Source organism: Sarcophilus harrisii, chromosome 4, assembly GCF_902635505.1.
Source record: "Sarcophilus harrisii chromosome 4, mSarHar1.11, whole genome shotgun sequence".
Classification (NCBI taxonomy): domain Eukaryota; kingdom Metazoa; phylum Chordata; class Mammalia; order Dasyuromorphia; family Dasyuridae; genus Sarcophilus; species Sarcophilus harrisii.
The window spans coordinates 276,878,456-276,892,923 of NC_045429.1; the positions used below are offsets into that span (position 1 = coordinate 276,878,456).

Consider the following 14,468-nt stretch of genomic DNA (forward strand, 5'->3'; position numbering starts at 1 on the left):
ATTATTTCTAATAACTTTTTAAAAGAATCTCTGGGATTCTCTAAGTATACCATCATGTCATCGGCAAAGAGTGATAATTTGGCTTCCTCATTGCCTATTCTTATTCCTTTAATCTCTTTCTCACCTCTTATTGCTATAGCTAGCGTTTCTAATACAATATTAAATAGTAACGGTGATAGTGGCAACCTTGTTTCACTCAGATCTTATTGGAATGGTTGCAGTTTGTCTCCATTACATATGATGCTTACTGCTGGTTTTAAATAGATGCTGCTGATTATTTTAAGGAAAAGTCCATTTATTCCTATACTCTCAAGTGTTTTTAATAGGAATGGATGTTGGATTTTATCAAATGCTTTTTCTGCATCTATTGAGATGATCATATGGTTTTTGTTAATTTGGTTATTAACATGGCCAATTATATTGATAGTTTTCCTAATATTGAACCAGCCCTGCATTCCTGGTATAAATCCTACTTGATCATAGTGTATTATCTTGGAGATGATTTTCTGTAGTCTTTTTGCTAATATCTTATTTAAGATTTTAGCATCAATATTCATTAGGGAGATTGGTCTATAATTTTCTTTCTCTGTTTTCAGCCTACCTGGTTTAGGTATCAGTACCATGTCTGTGTCATAGAAGGAATTTGGTAGGACTCCTTCATTCCCTATTTTATCAAATAATTTATATAGCATTGGGCCAATTGTTCTTTAAATGTTTGGTAAAATTCACATGTAAATCCATCTGGTCCTGGGATTTTTTCTTAGGGAGTTGTTTAATTGCCTGTTCTATTTCTTTTTCTGAAATGGGACTATTCAAACAATTTACTTCTTCCTCTATTAGTCTGGGAAGTCTGTATTTTTGAGGTAGTCATCCATTTCACTTAGGTTATCAAATTTATTGGCATAAAGTTGAGCAAAATAACTCCTTATTATTTCTCTAATTTCCTCTTCATTGGTGGAAAGTTCTCCCTTTTCATTTTTAAGACTACTAATTTCATTTTCCTCCCTCCTTTTTCTAATCAGATTTACCAAAGGCTTATCTATTTTATTGGCTTTTTCATAGAACCAACTCTTAGTTTTATTAATTAGTTCAATAGTTTTTTTACTTTCGATATTTTTAATTTCTCCTTTTAATTTTAGAATTTCCAATTTAGTATTTGTTTGGGGGTTTTTAATTTGGTCTTTTTTAGTTTTTTTAGTTGCAAGCCCAATTCATTAATCTTTTCTTTCTCTGTTTTATTCAAGTAAGCCTCTAAGGATATAAAATTCCCTCTTATTACCGCTTTGGCTGCATCCCACAAATTTTGGTATGATGTCTCATCATTGTCATTATCTTGAGTGAAATTATTAATTGTATCTATAATTTGCTGCTTCACCCAATCATTTTTTAAGATGAGATTGTTTAGTTTCCAATTACTTTTTGGTCTATTTCCCCCTAACTTTTTGTTGAATGTAGTTTTTATTGCATCATGATCTGAAAAGAAAGCATTTACTATTTCTGCTTTCTTGCATTTAATTTTGAGGTCTTTATGTCCTAATATATGGTCAATTTTTGAATAGGTTCCATGAACTGCTGAGAAGAAAGTATATTCCCTTCTATCTCCATTCAATTTTCTCCAAAGATCCAACATACCTAATTTTTCTAATATTCTATTTACTTCTTTAATTTCTTTCTTATTTGTTTTGTGGTTTGATTTGTCTAATTCTGAGAGTGCAAGGTTGAGATTTCCTACTATTACAGTTTTGTTGTCTATTTCTTCTTGCAACTCTCTTAACTTCTCCTTTAGGAAGTTGAGTGCCATATCACTTGGTGCATATATGTTTAATATTGATATTGCTTCGTTGTTTATGCTACCCTTTAGCAGGATGTAGTTACCTTCCTTATCTCTTTTAATTAGATCAATTTTTACTTTTTGCTTGATCTGAGATAAGGATGGCTACCCTACTTTTGACTTCACCTGAAGCATAATAGATTTTGCTCCAGCCTTTTACTTTTACTCTATATGCATCCCCCTGCTTTAAATGTGTTTCTTGTAAACAACATATTGTAGGGTTCTGACTTTTGATCCAGTCTGCTATCTGCCTCCTCTTTATGGGGGAGTTCATCCCATTTACATTTATGGTTAGAATTACTAAATCTGTATTTCCTGCCATCCTAATAACCCCAGATTGTGCTTTACTTATTCTTGCCTCCCCAACCCTCTTTCCCCTTTTAAACTTATGTCCCCTCTTGTATCACGATACTTATCCTCTTTATAATCCCTCCCTCCCCCCCTTTGAGTCTTTCCCCCTTCCTTCCCTTATTACTCTTTTTCTTTTCCCTTTTCCTCTCCCCCGTTTTTAATGAGGCGAGAAAGAATTTTCTCTAAAACAAATGTCAATTATTTTTTCTTTGAGCCAACTCTGATGAGAGTAAGATTCACACAATGTTCCTCCCCTCTCTAAATTCCCTCAGATATGATAAGTTTCCTTAGCCTCTTTGTGGGATGTGGTTTCCCTCTTTTTATCCCTCCTTCCCACCTTGTTCTGCCATCATCCCTTTTCCATATCTACTTCCCTTTTTTATGTTATATCAGTACAATCAAATTATACATATATTCTTTTTGTATATCCACAACAGAAATACAATTCTCAAGAGTTATTTTTACCTTTTCTGCATCTCTTGAGTTCTATTCTTGGAGATCAAATTTTTTGTTTAGTTCTGGTTTTTTCTTCAGAAACAAATGGAATTCATTTGTTTCATTAAATGTCCATCTTCTTCCCTGGAAGAAAATGCTCAGCTTAGCTGGGTAGTTTATTCTTGGCTGCATCTCAAGTTCTTGCGCCTTTCGGAATATCATATTCCAGGCCCTTCTTTCCTTTAATGTAGAGGCAGCCAGTTCTTTCCTTCCACATCTTAGTTATTAGGGATGCAGTGCCCCCTTAATCTGTAAAATTCACATAAAATTTTTTGACCTTCCCTTTGTATGGGAGAAGAAATTTCTTTAATGGAGGTGTTTATTGTACTTTATAGGTTACCCTTACTCCTTGTAGCTTTAAAACATGGGGTTTTCTTTTCTTGACTGATGCATGTTCTCTGAATCATTTCCCTCCCAATATAAGGAGTCTCATCAGCTTTGAGTACCTTTCCAGCTTGTAGCCTTCTTCAATCATGTTCTTCAGGATTTTCAGGAAAGTCCCTGTCTGCCACTTAATTGATATACATTGCCTCTCCCATTTGTATGGGCTAAAGCTTTTTAAAACTTTTTTTTTTTTTTCCTAAATCAGCCTTTGCTAATCTGAAGATCCATAGAGGTACAACCTTCACCTTCATTTTCCTTTGGGAAATAATATAAGGACTTAAGTCTTTTCTCATATGATGCCCATCTACCAGAATGCCTTTTTAAAAATAACTATCCTACACCCAAAAGAATGTTGCATTTTCTATGAGAGAAAGATGTGGATCCCACCATGGTTTATGGAATTGCTTTGCAGTTGTTGGTAAAGCTGCAGCAACAGCTTCATAGATTTCCTTCTTTTTTCTTCTTGGTCATCTTATGATGATCCAAAATGGCAGTCAACTGCAGCAGCTGTTTTGCTGAAATAAGTATATCTTAACAATTCTTTTTCCTTCAAGTGATGAACTTTTTCTTTTCAGAACACTTTCTGAAGCACTAGGAACATTGTGCTTGGGACCCATGGTTTTAAAAGATTTATGGTGTTTAAATAACATATGAGAAACTAAGTAACTATATTAGAACTAAGTAGAAAATACCTAGGTAAGTATCATAAAGCATTTATCAATCAATTTAATATTTATTAAATGCTACTCACTGGGTAAGAAAATACAAAAAACTAAATAATATCTAAATTCTAATGAGGGAGTAATTTCATATGTAAATATATAGAATGTAAAGAGAATAAAATCAAATAAGATACAAAGTAATAAAAGGTAAATTGGGAGGACACAGTCAGCTAGGGGCATTAGGAAGGGCTTTTTATACAAAGTAGTGTTTCAACAGTGTCCTAAAGGAAAGGGTTTTTTTTTTTTTTTTTTTTTTTTTGTGAGCCATAGAAGAGGGAGTGGAGTCCAGTTATGGAAGATGGCCAGTACAAAGGCATGGAGATCGGAGATGGAGTGTGGTGTGTTTGGAAACAGTAGTCAATATGGCTGAGTGCATTGTAGAGCGTAGAGGGAGAGTAATGGACAATAAGGCTGGAAAGATGACTTAAAATCAAGTTATGTAGGATTATAAATCTAAATAGAGGCTTATCTTATTCTAGATGTAATTGCGAGCTACAGAGCTGAGTAGGAATGTAACTATCAGATTTATGCATAAGGAAAACCACTCCAGTATGTTTGCTAAGAAAATCCAAAATGGGGTCAGGAAGTGTTGGACGCTACTGAACAACAAAAAATTTATAATTATAAAAATTGCATGCTAATATTTGGACCAAAAAATAAACATTACCATTGCTATTTCTAATTATTGCAGTTTGGGAGGAAGGACTATTAGGTAAATAAACTGATGACAAACCATTAGTCTCTGGAGAAGAAAAATATTGGGCATAGTTCCTTAGAATAAGGCAGAAGGAAACAACAGCCTATAAAAATCTGTAATCAAATTGTATAGCAAACAATGTTGGAACATTTTTTCTACCAAAGATGTACATATTTCTTCAACAAAAAAGGATTAAAAATAAATATGGATGGGTGGTTTTACAGGCAATGAAATAGAATAAGATGATCTCTGCGTGTGTGTGTATGTGTGTAGGAATCAGAAAGAGACTTTTCTGAAGTGACTATAAAGAACTTAGTAAAGACGTCTTGGTTATCAGTCATTCTTTTACAGAGAAGCCTCACTGCTTCCCTTCTTGGATTTGGCAAATAGGTGAATAAATCCTTAATTGAATGAAATAGTTTTTTGGTGATATCGAACCAGCACTGTGCCCCACGCCTGAAGTGGGACAGTTGTAACAACTCCTAAGAGACTTGAAAGAAATGAGCCTTAGAGAAATCCAGCTAGGTTGGGCTGGAGATTCATGAGAAACCAAAAACCTCAGCTTTATTAGGAAACCTTCCCAAGTAAACTCATTTGAATATGACCTCTTTTCCTGTGGGTCCTCTTTAGCCCCTTGGGTCCTCAGTTATACTACTTATCTGTTCTAGTTTTTACACAGTACTTTTCTCATGTGTATTCTGCCTCTTGAATGACATTATAATGCATTACTAATTTTTCATGGAAGTGTATTCAGTCTCTTAGATGAGATAATACTCCTGGGTCATGACCCATATTAATTAGTCGGTGACTTCTCAAATGATAGAGACATCACTAAACCTTAAAAATAAGTGGGGGAGGAAACTGGTCAAAGACAATTGGCTATTACGGCTCTTCAACATATTCAATCAGGGCTTCTCGGGATCCACCTGGGCTCTGTTCGCTTCGCAAAAATCTCTGCTGCTTTTTGACCACCTCTCCTGGGAAGCCCACCAGGGCTGGCAGGCAACAAGAACATCTCTGGGGGAGTTTTCACCGTTCTCCATTCCGACCCCTTACCCACGCTCTAAGAGTCGGGAATCTTGGACCTCATTCCCTGAACCCTCCCAGTCCAAGGTGTTTTACAGCTCTGTCCCCATAATACTGCTACCGTCTTCATCCAACGGATTTGCTGACAAGAGAGAAGATCGGGATAGAGCCAAGCAGACCAAAGTAAAACCCTCTAACCTCCCCCGCTACAACAGTGACGTATTCAAGCAACGGTGACGACAAGCAGTGACGTAAGGAAACGTAGGGGACAGGGAGGACTATCAGCCACGCCCCAAGGGGGGGGTGGTCACACTCATCTTTGAACCATAGGGGCACAAGCTCCGGGTGGCGGCGAAAAGCCCCATTTACCACTTCTGGGGCACACAAGCTCGGCGCCTGCCGCTCCGGAACTTTAAGCGACGCTCGGCTGCGCTGGGCCTCTAGCGGTTGCTATGTGACGCCAGCGCGCAGCTGGCGCGGGCGCGAGCGCGGCCACGGAGCTGTGCGTGGGAGCGGATGCGCGCCGCGGCCGCGGCGACGACGACGACGACGACGGCGACGACGACGAACGCTGCGGCGGGGGCGACGGTGTCGGAGGCGGTGGTGGCAGCGGCGACTGGGGTGCCGAGTGGTCGGAAGAGGCGGCGGCCGTGGTGGTTGCGTCTCTGAGAAACCTAGTCGGGGTGAGAATCCGGGGGGGGGGGGGGGGGGACCCCTCCGAGGAAGGGGAGGCACTCGGCCGCACCTGCTGCGCGGGTCTCGTGGACGCGCTCCCCAGCTTGCCCCGCGCTCAGCCTCACGCCCCCTCAGCCGACTCCCTTCGGAGGCGGAGGCGGGGGCGGAGGCGGGGGCGGAAGAGGGGGAAGAAACGGAAGTGCCGAACAGGGGCCGGCGAGGGTCAGTTTTCTTTTGTGTCACCAGCGGCTTCACCGGCCTGGAAAAGCTCATTTTTTTCTGAGAGGAGCGCAGGGAAAGTGTGCAGAGGTGGGGGGCGGAGGGGCATAAGAGGGTTCTAGGAGACTCGAGCGAAAAAGTTAGAGCTGAAAGGGCCTGGGAGGTCCCTCCTGACGGCTGCTTCCCGGGGCCGAAAAGGAGTAACCCCAACGGCCGGGGCGGGGCGGGGGGAGAGAAGGTTGGCACTAGCGCTTGGCCCTTCCCGGGGCCTTCTTTCCAGTAGCTCCCCCATCTCCCTTCCCGGGGCCTTCTTTCCAGTAGCTCCCCCATCTCCCTTCTGTGCTCTCCGTAGAAGAGCTTTAATAAAATCACAGCTTGGAGTGTCGAGTCCTCAGGCACACCCACGTCCTGCAGAAGGAGATACTGATGTAGCTTTGTTTGGCCAACCTGTTGACTTATGGTTTCCAAACTTTGCATGTTGTCCGCAATTAAAGCCTGTGCTCCTTCGTAGTTTTGCCTTTGTCTTCCCCTTAAGGCTTAGACCTTTGAATTTGAAGTCCACTTCAAGTATTTGTTTTCTTGAGACATTAAGTTTTCCTGTTGATTCTGCTAAAGCCTTGTCATACTGTTGACTTCCAAGTCATGAAAAATAGGAAAGGTTTCTTGCTTCTAACGTTGCTTTCTAACAATCTAGCTAATAGGGTTTATTGACTGGATCTAGAAGGGAAAAAAAAATCAGGTTTCATTATATTTTGGGAGATGGGGGACGCTAGTTTTTGGACAAATTGGTGTCTAAAGCTGCAATGCGTCGTCAGATCCATGTCCTTTATTTTGTATTTTCTCAATTAAAAAAAAATATACAGTGAGACTGGCATCTGTTACATATATAGAATAGCTAACATTTATATAGAGCTTACTGTGTGCCAGGTACTATGTTAAGTGAGTTATAATTATCTTTAAACAAGGGAGTACTTAAGTAATATCTAACAGCCAACATTTATATAGCTACTGAACCTTATGTACTAAGACTTTTGGAATACTTAATTTAAATGAGTTTAGGTTTGAAAAGCATTTTATCTGTATTGCCTCATTTGATTTTTAATAACAATCCTGTTAAGTGGTATCTATCATCTCCAGTTTACAGATGAGTAAGTTGAGATTGAGATAGATTAAATGATAGCTAATAAGTGTCTGAAGTAAGATGTATACTCAGACCTTTGAGATTCTAAAGGCAGTGTATTCTGTCTTTCCACTTAATGATCTAGTATTTAGAAGTAGGGACAAGGCAGGCATTTTTGGTCTCCTTGATTAAGAAAAGATCAAAAAGAGATGACCAAACTAAAGGAAAAAAAAAGGCCTGTGTTAGTCTAAAAGTTCATGTACTGTAGTTCTTTCTAGTTCAGCTTTAAATTTTTTTTTTCCCAGTTACATGTAAAAACAACATGTTTTTGATTATATTATACACGTACATTTTTTTAAAACTTAATAATGAATCATGTTGGGAGAGAAAAATCAAAACAAAAGGGAAAAAATGTGGAAAAATTTAAAGAAGAAAAAGGGGCAGAGTGAATATAACATGTGTTGAGTTACATTCAGTCTCCATAATAATCTCTCTGGGTGTGGGTGGCATCGTCCATCAAAAGTTTATTGGAATTTCCTTGGATCACTGAACTAACTGCTGAACAACTAAGTCAAAAGGTCAACCAAGTTAGTTGATGATCACTCAGTCTCACTGTTGTTGTATACTATATTTTCCTGGGTCAGCTTGTTTCACTCAGCATCAGTTCTTGTAAATCTGTGCAAGCCTTTCTAAAATCAACCTGCTTATCATTTTTATAGAATAATAATATTCCATTTCTTTCATATACCATAACTTATATAACTATTCCCTAATTGATTAGCATCTACTCATTTTCCAATTCTTTGATACCACAACAAGAGCTGCTACAAACATTTTTGCATGTGTAGCTTCTTTTCCCTCTTTTATGATTTCTTTGGGAAACAGACCCAGTAGTGGCACAGCTGGATCAAAGGGTATAGTTTGATAGCCCTTTGGCATGGTTCCAAATTGTTCTCCAGACTAGTTGGCTCATTTCATAATTCCACCAACAATACATTTCCAATGTTTATCATTATCTTTTCCTGTCATCTTAGCCAATCTGAGAGTTATGAGATAATAGTACCTCAGAATTGTTTTGATTTGCATTTCTCTAACCAATAGTAATTTGGAGCATTTTTTCACCTGACTATAGAGGCTTTAATTTTTTTTTTTATCTGAAAATTGTCTATTCATATCCTTTGACCATTTATCAATTGGGAAATGACTTGTATTCTTACAAATTTGACTCAGTTCTTTATTTGTTTTAGAAATGAGACTTTTATCAGAAACTTTGGTTATAAAAATTTCCAGCTTTCTGAAACCCAGCTTCTTAAATTGTAGTTTGCAATTCCACATGAAATTTTGTAACTGAATGTGGGTATCTAGAAATTATGATTCGTGATCATTAAATGTTTGATTTGTATGTCTTATTTTATATACCTATATACTTGAGGTCACATAAAAATTTTGTGAGGGTCATGAGTAGAAAAAGTTCAAGAAGTTTTACTCTACAGAGTAAAGATAAAACTCATATCTAAGAATCCTCAAAGTCTGAAGACTTCTAAGACTTTCACAGTCATCACCAGACCACCATATCTGACCCTTAATATCATCCTATATCCATTTCTATCCAGTGTTCTTTCTTTCTCCATCATAGTCCTTGAAAAAAACTTTCTGTACTCTTTGCCTTCAATTTTTTCTTGGTTGCTCCTCAGTCTCCTTTGCTGAATTATATTATTCATATCATGCTCTTATCTGTGGGTGCTGCACCTCTGTGGTAGGTCTTTTTCTGTACATTCCTTTGATGATCCCATGAGCTTTCGCAGATTTAGGCACTTTCTGGATGCAGATGACTCTCAGATCTTTATATCCTCCTGCAATCTCTTCTGAACTTCAGTCCTGAGATCACCACTTTTCTGTTGGACATTTCAAATTGTATATCCAGGAGACATTATAAAAATCAAACTCTTTTCATCAAACTCACCCTTCTTCCAAATCACCATTCCTTTGGTCTCTTAGGTTTGTAGCCTTCATATAATTTTTGATTCCTTGACCTTCTCTAATCTCCATATCATTTCAGTTAAGAAATTTGTTTTTTCCACCTCCATATCATCTCTTACATCTGTTTCCTCTGTATTCTTATACTCCACTCACAGCCCAACTTTTTTGTTACATAGGAAATGAAATCCCTTTGATGCCATCCTGGAAAATTTGCTGGTGTGTATCTGACCCCTGGTTTAATAAAAATTAGTAGAAGGCCCTTTCCCTCCTGAATAATCACATTTCTTTTCAGGAATAGCATAGTTGTATTCTATTTGCCATCCCACTTCTTGACTCATGTCCTATTTTCGCTGCTTAAGTGGGTACAAGGCTGATCAGGGATTATTTCCCTAGTGGGGCTGAGATCAGTTATTGCAGCCTTTACATGGGATTGAAATTTCCAGGTCATCTGCTCAGCAACCTTGATGGAAGTGTTATTGGTCAGCAGGACTTAGTAAGGTCTAAACCAGAAGAGGTGAATATTGGATGTCTTCCTGAAGTTGTGGATCCACATGTAGTTTCCAGATTCAGATGTTTGTACTGTCTCTTCCAAAGGCAGAGTTTGTATAAGGCTGCCCCTTTCCAGCCCTATCAAAGAGAACTAGATACAGATTACATATTTTAGCAGGTTTTCATCTTCTATGGCCAGGCTCAGATTCTGAGGGTCCAACCTCAGTGACCTATTGAACAGAATTCAAAAACATGATAATCTACAATCTTAAGATTTATAAGTGGGAACAGTACAAGGAGAAGTATAGAAGCCATTTTTATTTTTTGGCATGGTTTCCCAAAAGAGCCTTAATTTCCCTTTTTAGCCGTTCAACTTCCTGTGATGATAGGTGACAGGGAAATAAGTATATAGGCAGGAAACAGTGGCCTTTGGTCAGTCATTAATAAATGGCAGGCCAAATCTTGGTATTATGTCTTTAATCAGACACCTTTTTATTGTGCTTGATATGATATATATCTCTGGAAAGGCCTTCATGCAGTCAGTGACTCTTTCTTATTAGTCTCTTCACACCAGAATATATCTATAACCCCTTAGACTTTGGCAATTCAATAAAGTTAATCTGCAAGTGTTCAAATGGTAGGGTCGTTCACTTTCTCTGCAAATTTTGTCATAATTTCCTTCCATTAGGAATTGAACTGTGGGCAAAAAAGGCAGAGTCCACAAACCGTGACCAGTAAACTTACAGAAATGTAGGAACCTTTTAGGTGCAATGGGGTGCCTATCTGGCTTTGTAGCTGTTCATTTACATGCCAATTTCACCATCTTTGACTAAGAAAGAATAGTGGCTGTATGCAGAGAGTATAAGCAATGATTTGGTGGCTCTTAAGGATCCAGGCAGTACATCATGGAGATGACCTTGGAAAACTTGAAAAAGTTGGTCACCATTGGCTTGGCATTTATGATGATAAAACCACAGTGCTTCCACAAAGTGTCAGTGGTGTGACAGACCCCCAAAACATATTTGGAATCCATATAAAGGTTCACTTGTAGTCCTTGGGCCAGCTAGCATGCTCTGGTCAGCACCACCAACTTGGCTTTCTTTGCCCCAAGTCTTTCAGATGTAACCTCCCAGTCACCTGCAACAGAAGGCTCAATCATTCTCCCAGGCATTTCCATTTCATTTCCATAAAAGGAGGAGCCATCTGTGAACAATGTAAAATTGGACTCCAAGTAAATATCTGTGATGTCAAGCTGTGGGCTCTTGGTTGCCTGTTACCTGAAACTGCAGCTCCTCATCATCTTTCAGGGGATCTGGGGAGAGAATGACTAGATTTTAAGATATCATAGGGCTGAATGGAAAAATTGGAGTCAGACAAAAGGCTCATCTCAAAAAAAGCCTGCTTGTGAGGAAAAGAAGGAAAAGAATCAAGTCTTAGATTGGGTAAAATGACAATAACAGTATGAAGCACATAGATCAAAGGTAGGGAACCTTTTTTCTGCCAACAGCCCTTTGGATATTTGTAACATCATTTTTGTGCCATACAAAATTACCAACTTATAGAACTCGAGCAGTGGGAAGTTGTTGTATCTAGCTTTCAGCTCACCATTGCTTGCAGTCACCTTAGCAATGATTTCATGGGCCTCATATATTCATGGGCTGGATGTTCCCCACCCCTGGGATATAGACAGTCAGTGAGTAGTCAAGGACAAGGCAATAGATCCTCTTCACAAGATCAACAGTGGCTACAAGTGCCCAAAGGCATACCACAAAACTTTCTGTCACCACATCAAGTTGGCATAAATAGTGAAATACAAGGTGGATGATGAACTTCCCTGTTTACTGATATATCCAAGATCTAAGGGCTATCCATAATTTTGTCAATCCAAGGGTCCTAATGATCACTCCTTACAACACAAAAACCAAGTGTATTGTTGACTCCAATAGACCTCTATTGGGGCCCCAATCTCTGGGTGAAAACTCTTAATACAACCTCCAATCTATCTATGTATAAAAAAGGGCGGGGGGAGGAAGCTTGTCATAGGCAGGCAATCCCCTTTACTCACTTAACTGTTTTCTTTTAAGATATCTGAGGACTCTGGACCTTTTAAATTGTATAAGCAATGAATTCCTTGTTTAGTTCTCCCAGTGTTGGAATCTCAGGACAGTAATATCCCACAATTCCTAACAGGACAGATACCTGATGTTTTTATTTTAGTATTACATTTGAAGGATACTTTGAACCTTATCATTTATCATTTAGCTAGGCCCTAGTGTGGGGCCCTAGCTTATAACCCAAGTACTGCACTGTGGGAAGGACAAACTATAAAACTTACAAGGGGAGACTTTTTAGCCCTTATCATAGACTATGTAGGTTGCTTTTCTCATTGGCTCCCTGGAAAGAGGTGGCACACAGTAAGTCAACATATTGAATTAAGGAAGATCCTCCAGGGCAGGTTTGCATCTTATATGTCTTTGACTCTAGTACTTGTGTGAATAGTGTGGGAGATTCACAATAGCCCTGAGATCCTGGGCCAAGTGTGTGCTGACTTCTCCAAGTAAAGATAATGATTTGGACCCATCAGAATATGCTTTTGTATTGTGAAGAATGTTACTAATAATAGAAATAGGATTCGGGATCTAAGGGCCCTTAGGTTGATGAAATTATGGATAGCCTTTAGATGCTGGACAAATTTCAGGTAAGTCTTCATCATATACATTTGTTTCATCACTGGGAGTTTAGGGGTATTGCAGAGTGATTGACATGTTATTTTTGCTGTTGGATATAAGCACTCAGGAATTTTGGAATAGGTTTAACGGTCTCTAAATAATAAATTGTTGGTACGTAAGAGGACAGTTTGTCCTTAGTTTGGATTCATATGAGTTTGGTTGACTTCGTGAACTCTACATAGTGGTGGGTAATTTTTAAAAGATGGGAGGCAAATAAGGGAAGAAGGGTCCTAACTCAGTAAGACAAATCGATTACTTTGTGTTCTAAACTAATCCTTTTCAGATCACAGTAAATAATGGTCTCAAGTTCATATAACAGTTCTCTTCCTATGAGACAGGGCAGTTAGGCATTAATAAAAAGAAGTAAAAACATGTTAAAGGTCCAGTATCTGCTTTAAGTGTGTCTGTGGGGGCGGAGGGGTTTAAAGTATTCATCTACCTATCTTAGTTATTATTATTTCAGATTCTAATACTGGGATACCTTGGACGGAGACACATTTAAGTACCAAGAAAGTTAGCTCTGTGTTCACCAAAATGTCTCATTAATAGTAATATCAAGTAGGGACTCCTTAACTACACTCAAATTCCTTCAAAATTCTCAAGAAATATTATCCAGAATAGTATACAGACTATATTGTCTGTGGTATTTGGGAGGAGAGGAAGAGAAGGTAGTGATAGAGATGGTGGTTCATATGGTAATTGGTTCCTCATGGCAGCCTTCTCTAGAAAACTTAAAGCATGTTGCCTTCTGGGGGAGGCCTCAATCATTCATGTATACTTAAAGTGCCCTGTCTTTTTATAGTAAAAGCATTTCTTCCCTCTCCTCTCTGTATTGGTAGTCTCCCCTTCCTTCTCTTCTATCTTTTTGCATTGCTTGCTCCCTTTGTGGCAGCCAGAATTTTCTCTTCCTTACCCTTTCCTTCTCTTTACTAAGCTCTTTCCCCTTCTGCCCATCAAACATGTATGATGCATCTGATAATTTCACTAGTAGTTTTCCCATTCTAGCCAAGACAGAATTTATTAAAGTAATTGCAAATGTCTGATGCCAATTGATTAACATAAGCCGAAGCAAATGCGTTTAGGTTACATACTCATTTTCAAGCTCTAACAGCAAATTTCTGGGCAATAGCATACAAACAAATATAGAAAGCATTGGGGTTTTCGTCAGAATTTTAAGTAGTATCATGAAACTTCTCCCAATATATTGGTTATTTATTTATTTTTTGCTGAGGCAATTGGAATTAAGTGATTAGTCCAGGGTCACACAGTTAGGTATTGTTAACTGTCTGAGGCCAGAGTTGAATTCAGGTGCTCCTTACTTCAGGGCGGGTGCTCTATCTACTGCACCACCTAACTGCCCCTCCAATGGTTATTTTTGCATCATTTTTCTAAAGTGTCACAAAAAGTTGGTTTTGCATCCTTGAATATTCCCCAGTTCCCCTCATAATTCCATGTAGTCATGACTTTGAGTATAGGCCTCTTGTGTTTTGTGTTTTGCTTATAGCAGTTTTAGGGGAGGATATAGCTCTTTCCAGGAAATAGCCTGGTTTCCCAGAATTTGCCTTCTGAGCTTGAACTGGAGGCTTCTCCATTAATCTACCTTGCCGCTGAGCCAGGACTGAGGGTCTCAGTTGCAGATGTGTTGTTATTTTAAGACTTTCTCACTGGCTTTCTCAGACGCTCTGAGTTGGTATGAGCATTCCTTTCACCCCAATGAAACTGACCTTTCTTGAAGTCCTTGCAATCTATC

General features: G+C 38.8%; 1 protein-coding gene across 3 annotated transcripts in view; it reads left to right on the forward strand.

Annotated features, from left to right (window-relative positions):
• The first annotated feature begins 6,053 nt into the window (after positions 1–6,053).
• BTBD9 (BTB domain containing 9) overlaps positions 6,054–14,468 on the forward strand; it is a 445,141-nt gene continuing 436,726 nt past the window's right edge. The window contains exon 1 of one of the 3 annotated variants that reach the window (XM_031964922.1): positions 6,054–6,189. The gene's annotated coding sequence lies outside the window, so the exon portion shown is untranslated. Of the gene's footprint in view, positions 6,190–6,383; positions 6,404–14,468 lie in introns of those variants that run through there. The other 2 variants (XM_031964921.1, XM_031964923.1) reach the window with 2 other exon arrangements.